We start from the raw sequence: 12,164 nt of genomic DNA on the forward strand, positions 1-12,164 counted from the left end.
ATACAATCCAATGGCCAGAGGTGCGTGAGCATGCGGAAGGTTCTAAGGAATGAAGCACATTCACCTGGCTGATCTTCTGTGAGGGAAGGAGGTAAGAGATGAGGCTAGAGTAGCTGGCTGGGGCCAGTTGTGCAGGACATTGCTTTGTAAAGGAGAGGATTGGGAGTGAAGAGCAGTGGGTGCCTCCAAAGAGGCTGTGGTGGTGTTGGTTTAGTTGCTCAGTCTTGTCCAACTCTTGAGACCCATGGACTGTAGCCTGCCAGGCTCCTCTGTCCATGGGATTCTCCAAGCAAGAATACTGGAGTGGGTTGCCATTTCCTTCTCCAGGGGATCTTCCCAACCCAGGAATGGAACCTGGGTCTCCTGCATGGCAGGCAGCTTCTTTACCACCTGAGCTACCAGGGAAGCAGTAGAGGAATATCAGGAGCAGGTTTGTATGTTTTAGAAGGTCACTCTGAGAAGAAGGAATGGGAGGGAGGAAGCCAGCAGTGGGACTGTGGTTGGGGAGGGGGTACCATTTGCCAGGGTGGCAGTGCCGCTTAATGCTGATGGAGACAGGGGCTGCTGCTGTTGCAGGGGGAAGGAGAGAAGTGGGGTTTTGTGCCAAGAGGAGAGAGAATTAGAAGTGGGTGGGATTTGGTGATTGATTGGGCATGGGAGGCAGGTAGAGAGAAAAGTGAAGGGTGATGGCCTGTTTCCGGACTGTGTGGTGGGGTGGGCTGAAGTGGAACTGACCAAGTCCCAGAGGGAAAGCAGGTAGGTAATGCAGGAGACCTGGGTTTGTTTGCTGGGTCAGGAAGATCCCCTGGAGAAGAGAATGGCTACCCACTCCAGTATTCTTGCCTGGAGAATCCCATGGACAGGGGAGCCTGGCAGGCTACAGTCCATGGGGTCATAAAGAATCAGACACGACTGAGTGATTAAGCACAGGGCATGAGGTTGGAGGTTTGGTGCTTAGTTTGGGGCAGGTTGAGTCTGAGAAGCCCCTGGGGCTTTCAAGTCGGGCTGTTCAGAAGATAATTTGATATCTAGGCCTGAAGCCCCAGACAGAGACAGGCACTGAGAGTAGAGATGTAGGTAAGGGACTTCCCTGGTGGGACAGTGGCTAAGACTCCCTGCTTCCCAGGCAGGTGGCAGGGGTTTGATCCTTGGTCAGTTCCATATGCCCCATGGTGAGAAAAGAGATGTAAGTATGACCACCACCCCTCGGAGTAGATGGGAAGGGCCAGGGGGTGTGTGGACTGAGAAGGAGAGAGCCCACTGTCTTCTGACAGATACCTCAACGCTGACTGCCTCCCTGAGCAGTGGGCATCTCCCTCTGGACTCCACTCCACACATGGACCACATTCCTAGGCTCGCTCCACTCTCCGGCAAGCACTGGGTGCGCCGTCTACCTGCATCAGGTCTTCCTCCCATCGGCCCCTTCCCCCAGAGCCTGCTGGGCAGCAGTTATGCGGGTCAAGTCTGGATGTGTTTCTCTGCTTACTGTGGGACGGCCTCTCCTTCGGGAGGGTTCTTTTGCATGGAGGAAGAAAGAGAGATTGTTCTTCCCTGTGTGGCTGCTCACCAGAGCTGGAGGGGAGTAAGCATGCTTGTATACTTGGAAGCTCAGGGGTTGACCTCCCTCCACCACTGCTTTTTAGAAATGTCTTTAATTGTTAAATGACTATGGGCGCACTGTAAAAAAGATATATAGCTTAGAACAGAAACAAATAAATATGATAGACTCCCTGCCCCTCATCCTGCTAATGTCTTTACACCCTAGTGACAATTATCTTTCCAGATTTCACACACATACACACACGCACACACACACACACACACACACACACTATGTCATGCTCATCAATTGATTTTTTGGGTTTATAAAAATGTACTAGACATATTTTTACATCAAAATGTATATAGCTCAACTTCCCATTTTTCCTTTTTCCTATAAAAATCTTAGAAGTTTATGGTAGAAGATGTGGAAATTCAGAAAAAAAAAAAGAAAGAAAACCCAAATCTGCCAGTATCCTAAAATCTCATTACCCAAAGATAATGATTAACATTGAGGAAAACACAAAATTTACTTTCACTGGACAATATTAGAAGAAGAAACTAAAGTTCAAAAGCACTATGGAACTTCAAGTAGATTTTTCTTCAAAATAAGAGACACTAATCCTTACACATTTCTTAACTTTAAGTTAAATCGAGAAGTTTAAGCTGTAATGTTTTATTTTAATGATATGATTTCTAGTTTCTTAATGATTGCTAGTTTAGGAAGAAAATAAACATTTCTCTGATAAAAATCAAAAGGTACAACTGATTTCTAAACAAACAGACTAAACTCTTCTACCTATGCATATATTTTTAAATTAAAAATAATTTTTTTTAAAAAGTAGGCCTACTGTTAGGATAACTTGTCAAGATAAATTATTGACATATTCAATCACTTTCAAAAAGAACAAACACATCAGGAGGAAATAATTATCACTTACTCCTGATACAAAACCGCACAGATGATGTGTGAGCCCCAAGCACTCAACAGTTACCAGCTTCTTCCCACACCACCTGACCAATGGCAGCCTGGCTCTGTGGAATGAGAAAGCAGCATTTCCTACACGTCTTTAATGGCTCAGAATCATGCCACAGTTTAGATCACATTTTATCTGGGGTGTGACTTTCATGTCAGCTCATTGCCTTTCCCAGAGTCACTAATTACCTTTCTTATCCTTGTTGCTCAGAAGTGCTGCATGCCTTAATTCCATGATGGTGCTTAGCATGCTAGCGTATTCCTCATAGGATTGACTAGCACTGTTTTCTTTGAGGTTGTTCTTCACAGACTCTTCTGATGTCTCGTTCTGATTGGAGCTAATTGCTCATTAGGTCAGCTTCGCAGCTGTCCTACTGGTATTTCTGTTCGTTGTTCTCCTGGATTAGTTCTATGACTTTTGGAGTCTGTTGTCTTCTTTCTTGGATTCTGTTTTCATTTTTCTGGGGTACATCCTCAAGGAACTTTTTCAGAAAATGTGGAGTCCCACTCCAGAGCCTGGGAGCAGCAGCGCCGTATGGGGGTGGGGAAGATAGATGTGAGTGGAGAGGCCACTTCCTGTTTCTCTGCAGTTTTCCCCAGCTTTGGGTGGTGGCCGTTGTTGGGCTCCAGCTTGCAGTTGGTGAAGGGAAGACAAGGAGGTGTGGACCGTGGCCCCAGGCACCCTGTCCTCCACCACCCTCAGCCTCACGGTGAGCTCGCTGCTTCTTGCCTCAGTGTGTCTGCCGCTGGGCTCAGTGAGCAGGCCAGGGGCAGGCCATCAAAGGCATGGTGGTGGGAGAGCTAGCTACAGGGAAAACCTGCCTACTGATCAGTTATTCAAACAATGAATTTCTTGAAGACCATATCCCCACTGTCATTCTGCTAATGTCACGATAGATGGAAAATCAGTGAATCTTGGCATATGGGATATAGTTGGTCAAGAAGATTTTGACAGATTATATCCTCTGTCCTATCTACAAACAGGTATTCTCTCCATTTGCTTTTTTCTTGTGACATCCGCATCACTGGAAAATGTTCGTGTGAAGTGTTACCTTGAAGTGTGATATCATTGTCCCTACACTGCTATCATCCTGATGGGGGCTAAACTTGATCTTAGGAATGATAAAGCCAATGACTGAGAAACAGAGGAGAACAAGCTGATTACTGTCACCTACCTGAAGGGTTTAGCTACCACAAAAGAGATCCAGGCTGTGTAATACCTGGAGTGCTCAGCACTCGAGACAATGTTTTTGCTTGTTACTTTATAATAGTGTTTAAAATTTAATTAACTTATTTTAATTGGAGGATGATTGCTTTACAATATTGTTTTGATTTCTGCCATACATCAACATGACTCAGCCAAGGTATACATATGTTCCCTCCCTCTTGAACCTCCCTCCCACTTCCCATCCCATCTTACCCCTCTAGGTTGTCACAGAGCACCGAATTTGAGCTCCCTGCATCATACAGCAAATTTCACTGGCTATCTGTTTTACATATGGTAATGTTTATATTTCAACACTGCTCTCTCAATTTGTCCCACTCTCTCCTCCCCCTGCCCTGTGTCCACAAGTCGGTTCTCTCTGTCTGCATCTCCACTGCTGCCCTGCAGATAGGTTCATCAGTCCTCAACATCTTTCTGTATTCCATACGTATGTTTTAATATATGCCATTTGTGTTTCTCTTTCTGACTTACTTCATTTTGCATAATAGGCTCTAGGTTCTTCTACCTCATTAGAATTGAATCAAATGCATTCCTTTTTTATGGCTGAGTAATATTCCATTGTGTATATGTACCACAACTTCTTTATCCATTCATCTGTCAACAGACATCTGGGTTGCTTTCTTGCCCTAGCTATTGTAAATAGTGCTGTGATGAACAGTGGGGGACATGTGTCTTTTCAGTTATGATTTTTCTCAGAGTATATGCCCAGTAATGGGATTCCTGGGTCATATGGTAGTTTTATTCCTAATTTTTTAAGGAATCTCTATACTGTTCTCCCAGAGAAGGCAATGGCACCCCACTCCAGTACTCTTGCTTGGAAAATCCCATGGACGGAGGAGCCTGGTAGGCTTCAGTCCATGGGGTCGCTAAGAGTCAGACACGACTGAGCGACTTCACTTTGACTTTTCACTTTCATGCATTGGAGAAGGAAATAGCAACCCACTCCAGTGTTCTTGTCTGGAGAATCCCAGGGACAGGGAGCCTGGTGGACTGCCGTCTATGGGGTCGCACAGAGTCGGACACGACTGAAGCGACTTAGCAGCAGCAGCAGCATACTGTTCTCCGTAGTAGCTGTATCAATTTGCATTCCCACCAACAGAACAAGAGGGTTTCCTTTTCTGGCATTTATTGTTTATAGATTTTCTGATGATGGCCATTCTGACAGGTGTGAGGCGATACCTCGTTGTAGTTTTGATTTGCATTTTTCTAATAGTGATATTGAGCATCTTTTCATGTGTTTGTTAGCCATCTGTATGGTCAGGGAAGCCTGGCGTGCTATAGTCCATGGGGTCACAAAAAGTCAGACACGGCTTGGCTACTGAACAACAACAAGACATTGTTTGATGAAGTTATCTGAGACATCCTCTGCCCACCTCCTGTTAAGAAGAGGAAGAGGAAATGCCTGCTGTAAATGTCCAGACCCTCTCCTGCTCTGTCCCAGCCCCTGGGAACCTTTATAAACTTCGCTCAAACCATGGAGCCTTCACATTGAATGTCAAATTTTTGTTACAGATTAGTTTTTCCATAAAACCATCCTGAACCAATCAGTAACCTTTAGGTTTTGCTTGTTTAAAGTGTAAGGGTTCAAGCTTTCACATTCTATTAAAGTTCAGCCCTAAAATGGCAAACTATCTTAAAGCCTTATTTTTCAAAAGCACTTATTCTTGCTCAGATTAAAAGTTGCCAAAATATCTTGTGGACTAAGTTGCATTTTTGGGCTAAGAACACTGAGCACTGAACCTTTGTCCTTAAGAGGACTGCAGCTTCCAAGGTTAGGAAAGGCAGACACTTGCTAACTTAGTTTAAGATATGAAGAGCAGTTCAGCCTCCTTCAGAAACATTGCCATTTAATGCATCATAAATGTATTAACTCATGTTCATGACCTAATATTGCACTGCATGTCATAATGCACGAGTGTAACATCTCAGCTCTTTGGATCAAGCTTTCTGATTTCATAGTGAGATTTTGTCCATTCCTGCAGAAAGCGGCCCAGGTTCCTACAGGTCCTTGGAACAGTCAAGGAGGGACTTCTACACCTCTAGGGTAGGCTAGGGTCAAATGGCTCCTGTCCAGTAGGAAGAAGTTGTAGGAGAGACTTTCAGCTCCTTACTTCTTAAGCGTAAGAGTGTAGATTCTCTCAGCAGGGAGTGAGACAGGCTGGGACCTGGGACCTTTCCCTGCAGTGCTGCAATGACTGCACCTCGACACACCTTTCCTCCCGCAACAAAATACAAAGAAACTATAGGGGCTAAAAATAACTGTATGCATGTACTTTTGGGGCCAATTCTGGACAAACGATACAAAGATACCAAAAACCTAACGGCCACTTTCGAAGAGCTGAGAGCAAAAGCAGGGAAAAGGGCAGGCGCCACCCCCTCACCCTGCTCCCCCACTATCCACACCACAATACCACCGAAAGTGTGGGCAAACCACCTAAGGCACGCCTCCAAACTGACCCCTGGACAACCCTCACCCTATGTAAGGAACAAGTTTGTCTCTCCTGGAATAGGTGTGCCAGCAAAGGAAACTGTTGCTTATTCTAGCTCTTTCTTGCTGCAGCTGCTGCTGCTGCTAAGTTGCTTCAGTCGTGTCTGACTCTGTGCGACCCCAGAGATGGCAGCCCACCAGGGTCCCCCATCCCCGGGATTCTCCAGGCAAGAACACCCGAGTGGGTTGCCATTTCCTTCTCCAATGCATGAAAGTGAAAAGTGAAAGTGAAGTCGCTCAGTTGTGTCCGACTCCTAGTGACCCCATGGACTGCAGCCTACCAGGCTCCTTCGTCCATGGGATTCGCCAGGCAAGAGTACTGGAGTGGGGTGCCATCGCCTTCTCCACTCGCTGCAGCAGGGGCCCCAATAAAGCCTTGCTTGGAAAAAATCAGTGTATTAGCTTTGGTGAGATTTTGAGAAGAATTTTTACATGTCCCCTCTGGCAAAGTATCCTCTGGTTGAGGGCACTGGAGTGCAGTGTGTGGAACACTTGTTATTATTAAAAGGTGAAAACACTATTTTGACAAAATATGGAGATAAATTTATACTAATTAAATTATTGAAAGTATCATGGGTAAAACTTTGAAAAGGTTAATTTCTGTCAAATACACTAGATGATGAAGAAATGTCCATATTAACAGTAAGTGTTTTCTTAAGCTTTTCTTTTTTTAAACCTTCCCATCCCTTCTGAAGTTGGGCATTTAATTCATCTCTGACCTGGTCCTTCTCAGAGTTGCTAACTTAGTAAGTGCTTTTCTTGTAGAACCCCTTCTTAATGAGCAATATGCCTCCTTATATTATAAAATCTTTATGGATATGCCTTAGAAAAAAATTTTTTGTAGATTAGTAAAAGTGTATTCCAAGAATGCTCAAACTACCACACAATTGCACTCATCTCACATGCTCAAAATTCTCCAAGCCAGGCTTCAGCAACACATGAACCGTGAACTTCCAGATGTTCAAGCTGGTTTTAGAAAAGGCAGAAGAACCAGAGATCAAATTGCCAACATCCACTGGGTCATCGAAAAAGCAAGAGAGTTCCAGAAAAACATCTATTTCTGCTTTATTGACTATGTCAAAGCCTTTGACTGTGTGGATCACAATAAACTGTGGAAAATTCTGAAAGAGATGGGAATACCAGACCACCTGACCTGCCTCTTGAGAAATCTGTATGCAGGTCAGGAAGCAACAGTTAGAACTGGACATGGAACAACAGACTGGTTCCAAAAAGGAAAAGGAGTACGTCAAGGCTGTATATTGTCACCCTGCTTATTTAACTTATATGCAGAGTACATCATGAGAAAGGCTGGGCTGGAAGAAGCATAAGCTGGAATCAAGATTGCCAGGAGAAATATCAATAACCTCAGATATGCAGATGACACCACCCTTATGGCAGAAAGTGAAGAGGAACTAAAAAGCCTCTTGATGAAGGTGAAAGTGGAGAGTGAAAAAGTTGGCTTAAAGCTCAACATTCAGAAAACTAAGATCATGGCATCTGGTGCCATCACTTCATGGGAAATATATGGGGAAACAGTGGAAACAGTGTCAGACTTTATTTTTCTGGGCTCCAAAATCACTGCAGATGGTGACTGCAGCCATGAAATTAAAAGATGCTTACTCCTTGGAAGGAAAGTTATGACCAACCTGGATAGTATATTCAAAAGCAGAGACATTACTTTGCCAACAAAGGTCCATCTAGTCAAGGCTATGGTTTTTCCTGTGCTCATGTATGGATGTGAGAGTTGGACGGTGAAGAAAGCTGAGCGCCAAAGAATGGATGCTTTTGAACTGTGGTGTTGGAGAAGACTCTTGAGAGTCCCTTGGACTGCAAGGAGATCCAACCAGTCCATTCTAAAGATCAGTCCTGGGATTTCTTTGGAAGGAATGATGCTAAAGCTGAAACTCCAGTACTTTGGCCACCTGATGCGAAGAGTTGACTCATTGGAAAAGACTCTGATGATGGGAGGAATTGGGAGCAAGAGGAGAAGGGGACGACAGAGGATGAGATGGCTGGATGGCATCACTGACTCGATGGATGTGAGTCTGAGTGAACTCTGGGAGTTGGTGATGGACAGGGAGGCCTGGCGTGCTGCGATTCATGGGGTCGCAAAGACTCGGACACGACTGAGTGACTGAACTGAACTGATTTTCATGTTAAAAAAAGAAAATGTGTATAACATAGGTGGAGTTACAAAGCTAGTAAATTTGAGTCCTTGAATATTTTGAAATGTCTTCACTGTGACCTTGCACTTAAATAAGAGATTCCAACTCAGTTTCCTTTCTGATTGCTGTAGTTACTGTTCAGTTGCCTTCTAGAAAGTTCTTTTGTGTAAGAAAAAATCTAATGCAGTTTGATTGCTATTTATTTTTAGATATTTTCGGTTTTTTCCCTTAAGAAGGTTTATGATTTCTTCTTGATCATTGGGCTTCAGAAACTTTCCCAATTTGTTGCAAACTGTGTATCTTTTTTCCCTGCACTGGCTCTGTACTTGGTGAGAATAGTAGAAGGCTCCTGCTTCTCCAGTTGGCCTGCTTCCCTTTCCCTTGGGAACTACCACTGTCTCACTCTCTTCACCTGACTTCTGTTAATGAAGAGGATCCAGTCTGAGGGTTCTTTTTCTCCAGCCAGGAGATTGGTTGAGGTATGGACATGTGATCCAGTTCAGGGCAATCAGAGTACTTTTTAGAGATGATTTAGATGCTGAGAAAGAGGATTATGCTTTTTTTACCTGGGTTTGGTGGAAGGAAGAAGTAAGACTTGAGCTTCTGGAGGACTTCTTGGCCACAACAACTAAAGATCCTGCCTGGGCATGAACCCAACCCAGGGAGTCAGAGGGGAAGATGAGAGTGAAAGAGAGAAAGGGAGAAAGAGAATGAATGAATGTCAAATCATGAAACTCTGGAGGCAGGGGTGACAGGAGTCATATCAGACAATACATTCATTTTGTCTTTACAAGATTTGATTTGGTTTCCCTCAAGATAAACAAAAGAATCTTGATAATGGAATGACAACTTTTAACCAAAAAAAAAATTTTGTCTTTCAACAGCCAAGGAGAATTTCCTTTTATTACTTGATTAATCCTTGGCTCTTGGACTGCAAGGAGATCCAACCAGTCCATTCTAAAGGAGATCAGTCCTGGGTGTTCTTTGGAAGGAATGATGCTAAAGCTGAAACTCCAGTACTTTGGCCACCTCATGCGAAGAGTTGACTCATTGGAAAAGACTCTGATGCTGGGATGGATTGGGGGCAAGAGGAGAAGGGGACAACAGAGGATGACATGGCTGGATGGCATCACTGACTCGATGGACAGGAGTTTGAGTGAACTCCGGGAGTTGGTGATGGACAGGGAGGCCTGGCGTGCTGCGATTCATGGGGTCGCAAAGAGTCGGACACAACTGAGTGACTGAACTGAACTGAACTGAACAGCTGATCAAGAATCTTTCTGCAATGCAGGAGACCCAGGTTCAGTTCCTGGGTTGAGAAGATCCCCTGGGGAAGGGAATGGTAACCCACTCCAGTATTCTTGCCTGGACAATTCCTTGGACAGAGGAGCCTGGCAGGCTATAGTCACAAAGAGTTGGACATGACTGAATGACTCACATTTCCTCCCTTTTATGACTTCAGTTCTCGTCTAAAATTCCTATTGAGTATTGGCTCTCTGGGATCTAGCCTCCATCTCCTTTTGTCTTTCCTCATCTTAAAAACCACTTTGACATTTTAATCTATATTCTGATACAGTTCCTAGACTTTATTGTTTGATTTGGTCTTTCTACTCTTCAGCCCTCATATTAAGTTCTTCACTTCAGCCAGTGTGTTTCTAATTCTAAGAACTTTTAAATTTTGTTTGCTCCTGTTTCCCCCCACGCCACCCCCACCATGGCAAGTTGCTTTTGTTTTATGCATGTAACCGTCAATGAATTAGCATTTGTTTTCTGTTGGCTGTGTCATCTCTGTTTTTCCTTCTCAGTTGCTCTATTCTCGTTGATCCTTCTCTTTTCTGTGGTTGTTTTCCTCAGAACTTAGTCATTCTCAGGCATCCATCGGTGTGTGTGAATGACAAGCTACAGTGATAATTACTGGCTCAGATGGGACTTTCCTCTGTGTGGGTCTATGTTTATGTAGATCTTCTGGGGTAGGTCTCTGTCCTACATGGGTCTGGGGTCCTGGAACTGTCTGGGTGAGGTTTGCTGACAGGGAGCAGAAACACAGGCTCCTGACCTGCCACCATTGCTGAAGTAAGATGACTTTCCTCTGAATGTGGAATGCCTCAGTTACAGAGATTTTGATTTATGAGATGCCAAAAATCCTTAAATTCTTCAAATTGCACATCAAAAAGAAGAGGACTAATGGGAAAAACAGGGGTAGGGATAAGTTACTCAAAAGTCAAGACACATTATCATCAGACCATTCACAAAAGTAATAGCAACCCAAGTTGTTGAAATGCTGGGGTTTAAAAAAAGTACATGATAAATTGCTAACAAAAAAAAATTACAGTAAATATAAGGCTTAACTTTTTTTTTTTAAAGCAAGAGTATCATGATAGAAGGAGATATAAGGTAGATTGCAGGCTTTCTTTTTGGTTTTGGCTGGCCCTTATGGCATTTGGGATCTTACCCTAACCAGGGATCAAACCCACAGCCTCTGACTTGGAAGCACAGAGTCTTAACCACTGGACAACCAGCAAAGTCTGGTTGTAGGTTTCTGAGTTATGAAAATGAGAGCAAAATACACAGAGAACACAGAGCACCGTGTAATAAACCCTCCCAAGACAATGCTGTGACCATGAGCAGGAGTGTGGTTGCATGCCCTGTGCTCTGCGCTCCGGGGTTCAGCTTGTGTTGCATTCAGCTGCCATCACTTGGTGGCACATATCACAGTATGCGGGGAAAAGCGCTGTCTAAACCAATGCAACCCCGACACGGTACCGACATCATGATCCCATGTATCAGTCATGGATATGCTAATACAGATATAGAGACACATTGTTAGAACAGACCATGATTTTTCCCCCACCCTGGACTCTCTCTCCTTCGATTTTACCCCCTGAGTCTGTGGAGGAGGTCAGGAAGGGCAAGACTACAGAAATCCCTGCAGAACCCCCCATTTTGACAGTGTTCTTGACTTTTTCCTGGGGTTGAATGCCAAGACCAGTGGTTCTGTGCTTTTAAGAAGGGCCTAGAATGATTGGCCCAGCTAGGAATCCAGCAGTTTCATTTGCCCCAAAGCATCTTTGTTTTTGTAGCTGTTTCTCTGAGGCTCCAGCTTCAGTGACAAGTCCCTCTTGGGCCTGCAAGGAGTGACATGTTCCTTGCTCTGGTTCTCAATCTATTGGATCCCATATTCCTTTTGAACTGTGGTGTTAGAGGAGACTCTTGAGAGTCCCTTGAACTGCAAGGAGCTCCAACCAGTCAATCCTAAAGGAAATCAGTCCTGAATATTCATTGGAAGGACTGATGCTGAAGTTGAAACTCCAGTACTTTGGCCACATGATGTGAAGAAAAGTCCCTGATGCTGGGAGAGATTGAAGGCAGGAGGAAAGGGGATGACAGAGGATGAGATGGTTGGATGGCATTACTGACTCGATGGACGAGTTTGAGCAAGCTCTGGGAGTTGGTGATGCACAGGGAAGCCTGGCATGCTGTAGTGCATGGGATCACAAAGAGTTGGACATGACTGAGCGACTAAACTGAACTGAACTGATGATTCCTGCAACCTTTCAGAAATTCTTCCATATTTTGGTTCACTAATAGCATCCTTTCTTATTGTCTAATATGAATTTACTCTTTCTCTGAGTATCTTTTCTGACTTTTTTTCCAGTTGGACTTTGGTAAGGAGAGAATTTAAAGTCTATGCACTGTCTACACACGGGTTGAATTGGGAAATCTCTCCACCACTTTTTGTCCTTTTGACTTTGGCCAAGGCTTTTCATAATT

General features: G+C 44.2%; 1 pseudogene; it reads left to right on the forward strand.

Moving 5' to 3' along the window:
* The first annotated feature begins 3,050 nt into the window (after positions 1–3,050).
* LOC113899299 lies at positions 3,051–5,151 on the forward strand (annotated as a pseudogene).
* Positions 5,152–12,164: the final 7,013 nt, after the last annotated feature.

This window comes from Bos indicus x Bos taurus, chromosome 10 (assembly GCF_003369695.1).
Source record: "Bos indicus x Bos taurus breed Angus x Brahman F1 hybrid chromosome 10, Bos_hybrid_MaternalHap_v2.0, whole genome shotgun sequence".
Taxonomy (NCBI): domain Eukaryota; kingdom Metazoa; phylum Chordata; class Mammalia; order Artiodactyla; family Bovidae; genus Bos; species Bos indicus x Bos taurus.